Consider the following 14,761-nt stretch of genomic DNA (forward strand, 5'->3'; position numbering starts at 1 on the left):
TGGCTGGAAAAGGCATTACATTCAACAGTTAGCTAAGTAGCTGGTATCGTTCCAGGAACTACAGTATGCGCCTCCCAAGAACAAAATGAGCAACAGTACTACTTGCATTGTGTGGTCTGCTTCTCTCATTCAAGTGCTTCTACATACTGGCTAAAGCCTTTGTTGCCCCCATTGTACCTTTTTTAGGAAGAGTTCATTTAATGAACAAAAGTAACCTAACTATATCAAATCAAATCATAAATCGGAAAACATCTAAGGTGACTCTACCTCAGTGCCAGGAGTCTTAACAACAAACTGTTCGATTTGGAGGCACTTCTGCATCTGGAATGAGTCCACATTTCTGTAGTCACTAAGACTTGGTTCTAGTGTAATGCACCTCATCTGACCTGGGGTTCTCTGCCTTTCATGCCTTCCAGGACATTGGTAATGGTGGAGGTGACTCAGTATTCATCTGTTTTTTTAGCCTTTCAAGCTGATACCCCCATGACCCCCCCCCCCCCCACACACACCTACAAGTGCTCATTAAACATCATCTCACAGCAGGCAAGTCAGATCTTCAGTTTATATGTTCCCCTTCTGCAACTCCTCAGGATCATGAAAACTTCCTGACACTCCTTGAAAATATCCCTGTAAGAGATAGTTGTTTAATTCTCAGTGATTTCAACTACCCCTTCATAAACTAACATACTTACATGTCTAGCATTGGGTATGCACAATGTTTCTTAGATTGGGTTAATGAGAATTCCCTGGATCAAATTGTCTAAAATCCCTCCAGGGTAGTAATTTTTTTAACACAAATTTAGCCCTGTATGAACTCATTATTTAAGTCTGACCACAAACTGGTTACCTTCATATTCACAATATCCTCCCCATCAGGGAACTAACACAACCCTCTTTAGAAATTTCAGAAAAGCAAACCTTTAGCAGCAGAACAACAAAAATCTCAAAATTCACCCATGTTAACCTCAGAGTAGGTACAGGATAGGATATGCACCTATGACAAGGATCTTTATGCTAATTTGGATAAATCCATTGACAGAGCAGTCCCCACCAGAGCCAAATACAGTGGCAAATTCAACAGAAAACCACCCCGGTGGTCAATAGAAATTAACATATTATACAGTAGAAGGAAGAAACTGCTTAGAATACCTTGTAAGGCCAGAACCTCCTATGACATACAGACTATAAAATGCCTCACCAAGAAACTGAAGGCAGTTGTAAAGACCAGCTTTGCATCCCATGAATATAGGCTCATGTTTGACACTAAGGATAATTATAAGGCCCTCCTTAGCTATGTTAGAAAACTAAGTAATAATTCACATCACAGCTCTGAATTTACCTGTAATGGCACTTCCCACTTCAGTCCTACGTATAATGCCAATATAATAATAAGATCACTGCAAGTTTCTCCCTTGAATTTATCATCCCCACTCTAAACATTCACAGTCACTTCCCCATCATTATCTCAAAGGATAAAGCACTTTCCAAGACTAGTACTTAGTGAGTGCCAGTAATATACTGGGTTGTCTAATAAACAGTGTCAAACAAGCTCTTGTTGATCATCTCCTTAAGTTGTTCAACATGTATGGTGCACTGCAGGGGTGATGTCCCTCCATAAGGATGGTCCCACCATTGACCGGGTAACTACAGGCCCATTCGTCTTTCTAGTCTTGCTCTAAAGCCATGGAACTCATCACTGACTTGATAAACAAGGACATTAAAAATTTGATCAGGTTTGACCTGTAACAATTTAGTTTGTTAAAGGTAGGTCATGCCTGCTAACTCTTATGTGCTTCTTTGAAAAAGTCATCTGGGCAGTGGACAGTGGCCGTGGTGTTCACACTGATTGCTTGGATCTTGCAAAGGTGTTTGACACCATACCACGTGATGGCATTGTTAATAAGCTATTAGCATTAAACATTACTCCCTGTGTGTAAGATGGATTGCAATCTGGCTCAAGGACAGTTTTTTCCACTGCACTGAAGACAGTCTATGTAAGTCTTCCTAATAGAGATCTGGACAGTCATTAATAAATACAATCCTGAGTATTGACTTGCATATCTGTGGTATTACATTTGGATAAATGGCTAGGCTTGAAATGACCTCCTGGTCGATAGCCTAGTAACCTCCTATGATCCTATGACAGTAATGGAAAACACTGGATCTTGCCATTTTTTTTTTCTTTTACTTAATTTTATTTTTTGCTTTTAACCAACAAAAATAAAGAAAAACAATTCTATGAATGGTAACATTACCATTACCTCCTTTTATGTGTTGTCAGAGTCTATGATGTCTCCTCAGTTAGGGAAAAAGGTGACCAGTGATATTCACCAGGGTAACATACTAGGCCCCTGCCTTTTTGACAATTATTTCTCAGACCTAAACACTGACAAACTGGTTCTCTGTCTGACTAAGTACGCAGACAATTGTAAGCTGAATGTAATTATTAAGTCAACCAATGGTGCTAATACTCTTCAAATGGAACTAACATTATCTCCTTCAGAAAACAGCACATTCCTGCCTCATATTATATAGTGGCCTCTTTGGCATGGCTATCATTAGACAAAACAAAAAATTCAAATAACTACTGAGGTCCCTAACAAAATAGATCTCTAGCCACAACAATTTTAGTTATCAGGAAAGGCTGGAATAACTATCCCTGTACTCCATGTCATATAAGCTCTTAAGGGGAGACTTGTGCCTTGTTTTCCATGCTCTTAGGGACCCCTTATTCCAAGATCTTCTCTTTCTGAATATATCAAATAGTGCACCCAGTACTAGAATGAGAGATCTCAATTTACATTAGGTAATAAAACTAAATGGAGAGAAAGGTCAACTTCCTAGTGCCCCCTCCTCCCTTTTGCTCTGGAGTAGACTTCTGTTGTACATCAAGCAATGTGACTCCATGCCAGCCTTCAAACATAGCTTAAACAAATGGATGGATGTTCTTCATGTTTCACTGTTGCAATCATTACATTTGGGTTATCTGCTTGCAGGTAGTCTTCAGTTGGCCTGATTAACAAACTCTTGGGTCCTGCGTCGGTTGCTGTCCCTTCTTCCATGATGTCAGGTAGTCAGGGGTATAAAACATACAGCCAATGCCATTACATCAGTCTTTCTTGCTGTGCGGTGCCCGAAGCAGAAGCAGTTCACAAGTGCCGGTCGGCCGACTCCTGAAATTTTCGTTTCCGTGTTTCAGAACCAAAGTCTCAACTAGTTGGGGAAACTTTTTCTTGCTCCTTACCGATGTCAGCAAAAGTTAATAATTGCATTACTTGTGGAAAGCAAATACCTCATAAAGATTTTCATTCGTACTGTATTCCTTGCCTAGGCCCTGACCACAATGTACCTCGCTGTTGGTTTTGTGCTTTATTTCATCAGCGCACTATCCGTCATCGGTATATTTTCGCCTCTAAATATTTCATTTCTCGGTTTAATTATCCAGAAATGTCATTGGTTAGCCATCTGACTACCAGGATTCTGAAAAAAACACAAAGATAAAGACAGAGACAGGCCACCGAGGTCCAAACCTGCCAACGACGCTTCTCCTAAGCCAGTCGCCAGTTTGCCGGTCCTCAGTGAGGTGCTTTCGCAGCCCTTGATACCCGCTACTTCTGATTTGCAGGCCGCTACTGAGACCCATTCAGAGTCCGGTATGCCGCGAGATGCTTCAACTATGGAACCCGTGGATGTCTCTACCTTGGATGGGTGCGGAGCCGCTGTGCAGGCACTGGCTTCTGAGGGTGTATTCAGGCCTACGGACTTGCATATTAAACCGATGCCTCCTTCTTTAATTAGGCCTAAATCTCGATCCATGTCTAAAAAAATGATGCCCAGGTCACATGCTCAGGCCTCTAGGCCTAAAAAACAAATTATAAGAATGGCTGAAGATCTAATAACTCTAATCAGGGGTAGGCAACCCCCCCCCCCCCATTCTAAGAGGCCTAGGACTGAAGTTGATTATGAATCTTCTGATCAGAATTCTGTTTTTTCTGACTCTTCTGATGATCTGGATTTGCCCTTACCTACTTATGAGGATTCTGATACAGAGGACTCTATTCCCTCTGCTTCCCCTCCTGAGGATTTTTCTTTTGGAGAAACCTTATATACTCTAAGGGAGCATTTCCACTGGGAAAGCCAGGATTTTTCTGATTCAAAAAAAAGGCTTAGGGATTTCCTTCTCCTACCTCAGCATAGGCCTTTAGCTATTCCTCCTGTACTAGATATTGTTGATGATGCTTTCTCGGAATCTAGTTTGGCCCCTGATTCCCTGCCTCCTGCTCCCAGAAATCCTGACAGATACTGCAGGGTCCCTGAGTCCCACAAGTTCCTTTTCAAAAATCCTATTGCAGATCCAGAGACTAGTTCACAGGGACCCAAGGGCATTAAGGCTTCTACTGCTAGAAATCCTACCCCTTCTGATAGAGACTCCAGGGTGCTGGATAGATGGGGTAGGAAGGTTTACACTTCTGCAACCTTGGCCATTAGGGCTTTAAACTGCCAGTTTCATATGTTAAAATATCAGCAACTTGTTATTGGACTGCTTAAACAGAAAATTATGTTGATTCCTGACTGTGTGGAAAACAAAGAATTACAGGATTTAATGCATTCTTCCAAACAAGTTGGAAAACATACTTTGCAATGTGGTTTTGATTCATTAGAGGCCTCTTGCAGGGCTGCTGTCACTGGGTCTGTAATCAGAAGGCATGCTTGGCTTAAGGAGCAATCTTTGCCTGATCATGTTAAAGCTAAATTGTTGAATGCTCCTTTAAATCAGGACCGCCTGTTTGGCAACATGGCTGAGGAAGTTCTTAAAAAGATGGGAGATAAAGCTAAATCTATGCAAACTGTTAAAGATTTTTTACAAGTTCAGCCTCCTAGATTTAGTAGGCACTGGCCCTCTAAGAATTTTTCATTTCCAGCCACTTCCAGGTCTTCTCAAGCCAAACCCAGACACAGCAAAAACCCCAGGTTTCAGTCCCAGGGGAGTCACAGAACTAAGCAGTGGGGGGCCTCCACTTCCAAGTCTGGGAATGATAAGTCTCCCCCCTATGGTAAGCTGTCTCAATGACTTCCTTTTAAAATACCAAGCACTTATCAACTGACTGCCCCTTTGGGGGGAAAGATTGCTCTTCATGCAAAGAATTGGGAACTCATTACCCAAGACAAATGGGTTTTAAATATAGTGACCCAGGGATATAGATTTCACTTCCACACGTTGCCAACACCAAGTGGGTGGCCGGACCTACCCCCAAATCAGTGGGTAGAGGCCCAAAAACAAGTACTTTCTCTCTTAAGCATGGGGCCTATTCAACTGGTACCAGAAGAGGAAAAGAGACAAGATTTCTACTTGAGACTTTTCCTGGTACCCAGAAAAGATAATTCATAGCATCCTATCCTGGACCTGTCTACTCTAAACACCTTTTTGGAGATTTCCAAAATTCAAGATGCTGACTCTTCACCAATTACTTCCTATGCTAGGCATAGATGCCTGATTTGCAACACTAGATTTAAAAGAAGCATACCTGCACATCCCAATCAGGGAATCTTGCAGAAGATACCTACGCTTCAAAGCAGGCTACATGCACTATCAGTTCTCTGCACTACCCTTTGGTTTATCTACTGCACCCAGGTTATTCACAAAGTGCCTAGCTCCAGTTATTGCATTTTTCATGCACAGAAATATTCAAATATACCCATACCTGGACGATTGTCTAATTCAGGCAGAAAGCTAGGACATACTTTTGAATCATCTGACCTTAGTAAAAAGGGTTCTAACTTGTCTGGGGTACACCATAAATGAAAAGAAATTACACCTGGTACCCTGTCAACAAATTATATTCCTAGGAGCAAGCTTGAATATAACTTCCCAGATGGCTTACCTCACGCCAAAAAAGCAAATTCATTTGACAACCTACTTTAAACAAGTGGCCACAAAATCCCTGCTATCTGCAAGACAAATACTGCAAGCCTTGGGGTTCATAGCCTCCTGCATTCTTCTAATTCCATATGCAAGACTGCATATGAGGAAACTACAGTGGTATCTAAAAAGCCTATTGTGTCAACATTCTCAATACCTAGAAACAATGATTCCTATCATTCCTTACCTACGCCTAGAGTTCCTTTGGTGGGCAGAGGCCTGCCACCAAAACAAGGGACTACCTTTCACACCACCCCCTGCCACCCAAACCCTAACAACAGCTGTATCAGACTATGCATGGGGGGGGCTCACCTGGCAGGGAAGGGAATTCAGGGCAAATGGAACCCAAGTCAAATGCACCTGCATATCAATCAAAAAGAAATGTTAGCGGTACAGAATGCTCTGACAGGCTTCAAGGACCACATTCTTCCAGAACAACTAATGGCAAAGACGGACAACACCACTGTTATGTGGTACATAAACAAGCAGGGGGGTACACATTCTTACCCCCTCTGCAGACTAGCCATGGCATTGTGGAACACAGCCTTGAGCTACCAAGTGCACCTACAAGCTCAATTCCTGCCAGGAAAATGAAATACACTGGCAGACGGACTAAGCAGAAACCTCATGGACCCACACGAGTGGAAACTGGAACCAAGGATTTTCAACATGTTGACAAGCAAATGGGGGAGCCCAGATATAGACCTGGTTGCCTCTCCCCAGAACTACCAATTGGACAAATTTTGCATAAGGGCTCCCCACAAACAAGCCTGGAAAGTGGATACTCTGTCCTTCAGCTGGAAAAACAATCAGTCTATGCCTTCTCCCCTCTCCCTCTGCTCTCCAAAGTACTACTAAAAATCAAACAGGACAAACCAAGGATAATTTTGATTGCTCTAGACTGGCCGTGCCATCACTGGTACCCCCTCCTGCACAGTGTGTCACGAATATCTCCATGGCACCTGCCTCAGACTCCTTCCCTGCTGTCTCAGCAAGAGAACCAGATTCTGCACCCTCAGCTTCCAACACTGAACCTTGCAGCCTGGCTAATTACTTAATCTCTCCTTTACTATCCCTCAGCAAACCTGTGATAGATATCATTTTAGAGGCAAGGAGGCCTAGTACTAGAAAATCTTATGCTGAAAAATGGAAAAGATTCTGTGCCTGGAACCAATCTCAAGGCATGAGCATAGCAGCACCCAATTTACCTCAGATTTTACAATACTTAACTGAGATGCTTCACAAGGGCCTGCCTTTTTCCTCCATTAAAATCCATGCCTCAGCCATTTCAGCTCATTATAACACAGAACGTCCCCTCTTCTCTCATTCACTGCTCAAGCAGTTCCTCAGAGGGTCCAAAAATTTGAGACCACCCAGGAGAGCTCCAGCCCCAGCCTGGGACCTTAACTTTGTCTTGGAGAAACTCACTCTACCTCCTTTTGAGCCAGCTGCTACTGCAAACTTAAAATTTCTTTCTTGGAAACCAGCTTTCCTTTTAGCAATCACTTCAGCTAGAAGGGTATCTGAATTACAGGCCCTTATGGCAGTGGAGCCTTTCATCATCTTTCATGCGGACAGGGTGTCCCTCAGAACCAATCCATCCTTCATGCCCAAGGTGATATCCAGTGTGGCTCTTAATCAGTCCATTCATTTTCCAACCTTCTTTCCCAATCCACAGAATAAAGGGGAACAGATACTGCATTCCTTAGATGTGCACAGACAACTTAGAGTCTACTTGGACAGGACCAAACCTCAAAGGAAATCTGAACAACTGCTGGTGGCATTTGCTGCAGGGGCAGAGGTGAAGGCTATTTCAAAGCAAACCATTTCTAAATGGATAAGCCATTGCATTCATTTCTGCTGTAAGCACCATGGAAAATCTATCCCCCAGGGGATCAGACCTCAGATTGAATAAGAATTTAATTTTAATTTTTCTAAGGCCAAATTGGTTTTATGCATTAAGATATCATTGCATTTTTTTATTTAATTCTCCAATTTCCTTCAATTCTCCACAGGGTCTTCTAAAACCTTTAGGTTAGTTTCTATGATTTGTTTTTGAATGTTAGTTTTCTCTGATTCCCATTCCTTTGCTTTATTATTACACCAAAAAATAATTTTACCATAAAGATATGCCTTTAGAGAATCCCATAAAATAACTATATTTATGTCACTAGTATAGTTTGTATCCAAAAAATATTTTATTTCCAAATCTAACCATGGCTTAAACTCTTTTAGTTTAGTAAAATATGTTGAAATTCTCTTGGTGATTGTCAGTCTTCTGAAATCCATTTGAATTCTAAGAATAAATGAGTTATGGTCAGATAGGGGGGCAGGGGATTATAGAAGAATACAATATTTTCATTTGTAAATCATGGGATACATATATTTTATCAATTCTTGTTTGGGTGTTGCATCTATAGTCACTATGGGAGAATAGTAATGAACTTTCATTCTTAAGACTAAATGAATCTAATAACTGCAAATTATCTATCCATTTTTTAAGAGTTCTCCCTGTAGATTTAATATGAAAGCGTCTTTTGTTGGTGGTCTCCTGGCTGTCTAAGGTACAGTTAAAATCTCCTCCCAAAATTAAGTTACCTTTAGAAGTTTTGTTAATAAGTTCTATGTGCTTTTTAATAGTTCCTACACCTATACCCGGAAACCAATACAAGTTCACCAATGTCCAGATTATATTACTATATCTTACTATTACTGTTGATAAAAGGCCATCCTTATCTTCATAGTTATATAAAACTTGAGGATTGATAATATTTTTTTTCCATAGTATTAATACCCCTCTGTTTTTTTTACTGTATGATGAGTTAGATAGCTTTAGGAAGTCACTTGGGTTTCATGTGAGGTTATCATTAGCTTTAAAGTGAGTTTCCTGCAAAAATACCACTTGTGCTTTATTTATTTGTAGGTATTTAAGTAAGTTAGATCTTTTCCTAGGGTTATTTAAACCATTTACATTTAATGAGAGTATTACTATATCCATCTCGTTAATTTGTTATTGAAAAGTTTTGATTGAAATGATGACAAGATGTTTTGTCATTTATTTGTTGTGTAATCTCCATATATGCCTCAAATTCAATGGTGGGACTGTTACTTCCTTTTAAACTATGTAAATTAGAATCTGAATGAGGCCAGAAGAGAAAATCAACAAGTATACAATAGTAGAACTTATACATGTGTATAAACAAATATTTAGAATAACCTTTTAACAAACATAGAATGTATAACATTCCCCATCTGAGTGAACTAAAAAGCTCAGTCAGATTAACCTTCATTGCAAAAATTGAACCAAGCATTAATGAAAAGTTAGAGGCTCCATTGTATGGTATTCTAGAGGTTGCAATTAAATCAAATCAAACATATGTGATTAATTTAATCATTGATACTTTAGAAATATGCTTGCTGTAAAATAACTTGATATAGATTCCAAGCACTAAAATGTTATTATATATTACATTGTGTGTGTTAATTCGAGTATGTTTCCTTTTTAATAATGTATTTATTTAATATAAGTGAATTATCGTGTAATGTGTTCGATAATCCATTTTCCTTCCAACTTTTATGAGTATCTATATGATGACCAGATCATTTCGTAACTGCCTTATAGGACATACTTTAGCCAGCTTTGTGCAATTTTTTTACACTAATAACAATTATAAACTCAGAGAATTAAACAATTTCTAACATCTGTCATCACTCTAATGAATTAGTTTAGATATGAGAACTATAAAGTTCTGCATATATATAAACTCCATTGCATATATGAGTGCTGTTCAAGGCTATGCTATACAACAATTACACATAGAAGAGCTCTATATCATGTTTGTTACTTAACCTTAAACTTCAATAGAGAGTTCATTTGTTATTAGATTACTGAGATCCTTAAGTAGTCTATTGCATGTTATGAGCAAGGTCCTAAATTACTATTTCACATCCGTATAATATCAATTAGAAAAAACAATTCAATTTAAAGTTGCATTACAATAACTAAGCATTAATAATAGCTGTAAGTTAGATAATGACAATTATTAAAAGTAGATAAGATATTCATTTAGTTAGCTTCTTGGTAAGAATGCCTTTATAACAAGTCAGTTTTCAGCAAGAGAAATACCATTAATAATGTAGTCTTATAGGTTAGCCATGTTTGTCTGAATTAAATAACATGTTGCAGACTATTCACTGTTTTGCATTTTATGTCTGTTATAGTAAGCTATAGTTCAATACAATAAACATGAAATTTGTCTCAATGCATGCTTGTAAAGACCCAGTATCAGTTTATATCTTACACATTCTTTTCATATCTAGTCAAGTAGCTATTTTCAAACATAACATATCTTCCTTTGATACTTCGTTGAATATGGTAACATACAGATTTCTTAAGTCATTTCTCTTCTTTAATTATTTATTAACTAAATAATGCACATTCATGAAGAACTTCAAGATATCTAATAATGGGGCTAATGCTGAATGTTTCAACTTTACATGTATAAATGTGTTCATTTTATTTCTGTTTTATAATGTCTATTAGTAAACTATAATATATTCATACCTTGTAATATCTTCTTTCCATCCATTCTTTCATACAGAACATATATTGAACAGTTATACTATTTACGGAAGTACTGTCACTTTAAGGCCATAAGGAAGTGTAATGTGTTTGCACATTAGCATTGTATGCTTGCGTCTACATCATCTCCTGTAGTAAGATAAATCAGGACTTAACTGTGTTTCTTCGCTAACTATAGTTATTCAGCAAATAAACAGAGAAGGATTCTATTAACACAGAACTTTGTGTTACAGGGGTTTCTTCGCATATCTATAAAACGGAAGCTAAATATTCAAACAACACTTCTTGATGTCCTGAAACTATATTCCTAAATGCTTAGACTAATGTAAAAAGTATAATGACTTAACTGTGATACATTGAGTTATATTTATTGTGTTCTAAATGCGCATTCTGCCTTTATGATAGTGCGCATAGTACAGTAAAGAAGCTCGCAAACTAAGCAGTGAAGATTTCCTGCATGTCTCGTGTAACAAAAGGGCTTCTCTTCACTTTTTTTGTGGGAAACAAAACCTTTAACTGAAACTCATAACAATATTTGTTAAATAAGTCATCAGGATCTATTCATTGTCTAAATTTAAATTAAATCATGTTTCATTACAAATTACTCAAATGAGTCAAAAACACATTTAAACTTGCATGCCAATAAGTGACCCTTGCCTATTAGATTCAAATCAAATTTTGTATAGTCAATATTTGTAGTATAACTTACATTAATATTAAATATTTTCTTCCCCAACCATTGGTTTTATACTTCACCACCACACAAGGGCATGGTTTGAATGAGAGGGCTTCAATCAAACCACATCTACGACAACGAAGACATATTAAATAATCTGATTGAAAGGAAATACATGAGAATTGCAAAGTATAGCACGTGTATATATAGATTCAATATACTCCATTTTAATATATGCTCATATCTCACACATGTAATATATATTTTTCCAACACACACACATATATATATATATATATATATATATATATATATATATATATATATACACTTATATTACATTTTATGTACCCATTTATACATATATTTACATTTTTTATATCTCATATGTATGTTTTTATATTCATATATTTATATATATATTTATATATCTATATATATTTTTATATGTATTTAATTCATATATATTATTTTTATACAGTCTCACACCATATTTATATATTTACATCTATATTTTATGCCTACAAATATATTTATATTCATATTTATATTTACTCATATATTATACCATTCTTGTATGTATATCTACATATATACCTATGTATATGAGTACACATATATACATACACCTTCATACTCATATTTATATACATATTTATATCTACATTTTCTACACATACTATTTATATTTATATCTGCATTTATATTTAAATTTGCATTCCATGTTAATATTTGTGTTTATATTTATGCTCACCTACTCATCTATATTCATATACATATATACATATACTCATCATGAAATGTATTTTTTGTTTTTATCATACATACATATTTCCAAGTGGTAATACACATATATATATGTACATGTACTTTTAAATGTAGAATTATGTGTAGTCAGAGATCTAGTATATACAACAATACATAGTGCCATGTCATACACATGAGCTTGTAAGTTTTTATTAAGCTAATTTATTATTTATACATATACATGAATATGTTTTTATTTAGATTCTCTAAGTCACATATTTTATATACTAGCTACACATTTATATTTATGTTATTTTATTTTATCTAATATATATAGTTTATACAGCCTCCAACCAAAGGCAGTTATACATATTATTTATTTATTTACTTATCTGAACTACAGCTTTGGATTGCGGGCTAGATTAAATAGATCTATTGTGACAATACTGTTTTTTTATATTGGAAGCAACTTTTATGAATATATTAACAAATACATCATTTATTGTTGTAGTAATTTAATTTGAGATTATATTTTTAGATGCTTTTGATTTATATATTATGTCAAATTTTAATTAATGTAAAAATATTTATGAAATATGTAGATTTTAAACATATGCAGAGTTGAAAGTTTATTTGATAAACCAATGACTTGCATTCGAAATGTATGATACTGATTTATACATACAGCAGTTCCGTACGAAATATTTGAATATGTACTGGCTCTTTTAAAAAGTTAAACTCATCATTAATTATTCAATTATATGTGATTGCCCCAATAAGAAATCAATTGCAACACTATATAATGGATGGAACTGTTTTACTTTGCATTACGATCTGAAGAAGCTATCTATTAGTGAAAGCGCTCATCTGTTTATTTTGTCCGTTGAATTCCAATAAATCTCTATGTGTTTGGATTATACATCAGCGTTCTATCGTTCATTCAATGATTCTGCCTGAAGGAGAACTGTACTGGCTTTGAGACCCACTTCGCACACAAGGAACCATTTCTTTTTCTTGGTTATTCGTCTTTTATGGTACCAGTGTGCTAATCCGACGGAACGTTAGGTTTTTTATGTAAGGACTTTAACTGTGTTTCTTCACTAACTATAGTTATTCAGCAAATAAACAGAGAAGGATTCTATTAACACAGCACTTTGTGTTACAGGGGTTTCTTCGCATATCTATAAAACGGAAGCTAAATATTCAAACAACACTTCTTGATGTCCTGAAACTATATTCCTAAATGCTTAGACTAATGTAGAAAGTATAATGACTTAACTGTGATACATTGAGTTATATAAACGAGCATTCTGCCTTTATGATAGTGCGCATAGTACAGTAAAGAAGCTCGCAAACTAAGCAGTGAAGATTTCCTGCATGTCTCGTGTAACAAAAGGGCTTCTCTTCACTTTTTTTGTGGGAAACAAAACCTTTAACTGAAACTCATAACAATATTTGTTAAATAAGTCATCAGGATCTATTCATTGTCTAAATTTAAATTAAATCATGTTTCATTACAAATTACTCAAATGAGTCAAAAACACATTTAAACTTGCATGCCAATAAGCGACCCTTGCCTATTAGATTCAAATCAAATTTTGTATAGTCAATATTTGTAGTATAACTTACATTAATATTAAATATTTTCTTCCCCAACCATCGTTTTTATACTTCACCACCACACAAGAAAGAGAGTAGTTTAAACAAATAACTGCCGTTACTAAGCAGCAGTATATTGGTCAGTCATTAAGTCTGTTGTATGTAAATGGAGTATTCATATTATTAACAGATACTTTGTAAAATGCTTGAAAAATGATTAGACAAATACATATTTTGTTACATTTAGCATTCATTTTTAGTTTTAGTTGATTCGAGAGAAGCAGTAGAAGGAATACTTTTTGAGTCAGTTCTTTGCTTTTTTTTCTTTACATCAATCCAATTATTTTTCTCAGGGGATCTTTTTAGTGATGTAGTAATTTCCTCCAGAACTGTGACCATGTTGTTGTTCTTGATGAAAGTTATTGCTTCCTCAATGTCGTTAAATGTCCTTATTTCATTTGAAGTGTAAATCCTTATTTTTGCAGGGTATGCTAGTTGTGCTTTTATTTTATTTTGCTTAAGTAACTTTACCAATCGCCAGGCTTTTTTTCTCATTTCTAAAACTCTGGAGGAAAAGTCATTATCAAATCTAATTAGATTTTGCTTGTACTTCAGAGGGTACTTTCTCCAAGCACATTTAAGAACAAGCTCTTTATCTAGATAAGAGAGAAATTTAACCACGACTGACCTGGGTGTGGAGGTTGAAGATATAGGAATGGGTTTCCCAGTAGCTCGGTCGGCTCTTTCAGTACCATAAGAGAATCCTTCTTTCAGTTCTAGGATGTCAGGTAACCATGAATTAAGGAAAGAAATTATGTCATCGCCTTCAGATTTTTCCAGTAAACAAAAGATTCTTACATTAGTCCTCCTTTCTCTATTTTCCATATCGTCTAGCTTGTTAATAAGCCATTTATTCTGCTGCTGAAGAAAATCACCCTGGGTTTCCTCCTGCCTGAGCCTTCTATCTATGTCAGATAAGGATTCTTCAATACTTAATATTTTGGCTTTATGCTGCTGAAGAAGTTCTTTAAAAGTTTCAGTTTGAGTATGACAACTTTCTATCAGGTTTGTCTTTAAAACTGTCCATTTTAATAGATAGTTCTTGTAGAGTTGAAGACATCAGTTGAATTTCTTTCCTCAGAAAAGATTCTGCATGTGAATTCTTTGAGCCACTCATCTTCCCAGATCAGCTTTAAACTCCGGAGATTTCTGACAGGAAATTCTTGAAGAATATATT

General features: G+C 36.3%; 1 protein-coding gene across 6 annotated transcripts in view; it reads left to right on the plus strand.

Moving 5' to 3' along the window:
* Positions 1-14,761, plus strand: part of CTBP2 (C-terminal binding protein 2) — a 2,784,951-nt gene that overhangs the window by 683,094 nt on the left and 2,087,096 nt on the right. The window lies entirely within an intron of this gene.

Source organism: Protopterus annectens, chromosome 14.part0, assembly GCF_019279795.1.
Source record: "Protopterus annectens isolate FY-2018-M chromosome 14.part0, PAN1.0, whole genome shotgun sequence".
In the NCBI taxonomy this organism is placed as follows: domain Eukaryota; kingdom Metazoa; phylum Chordata; order Ceratodontiformes; family Protopteridae; genus Protopterus; species Protopterus annectens.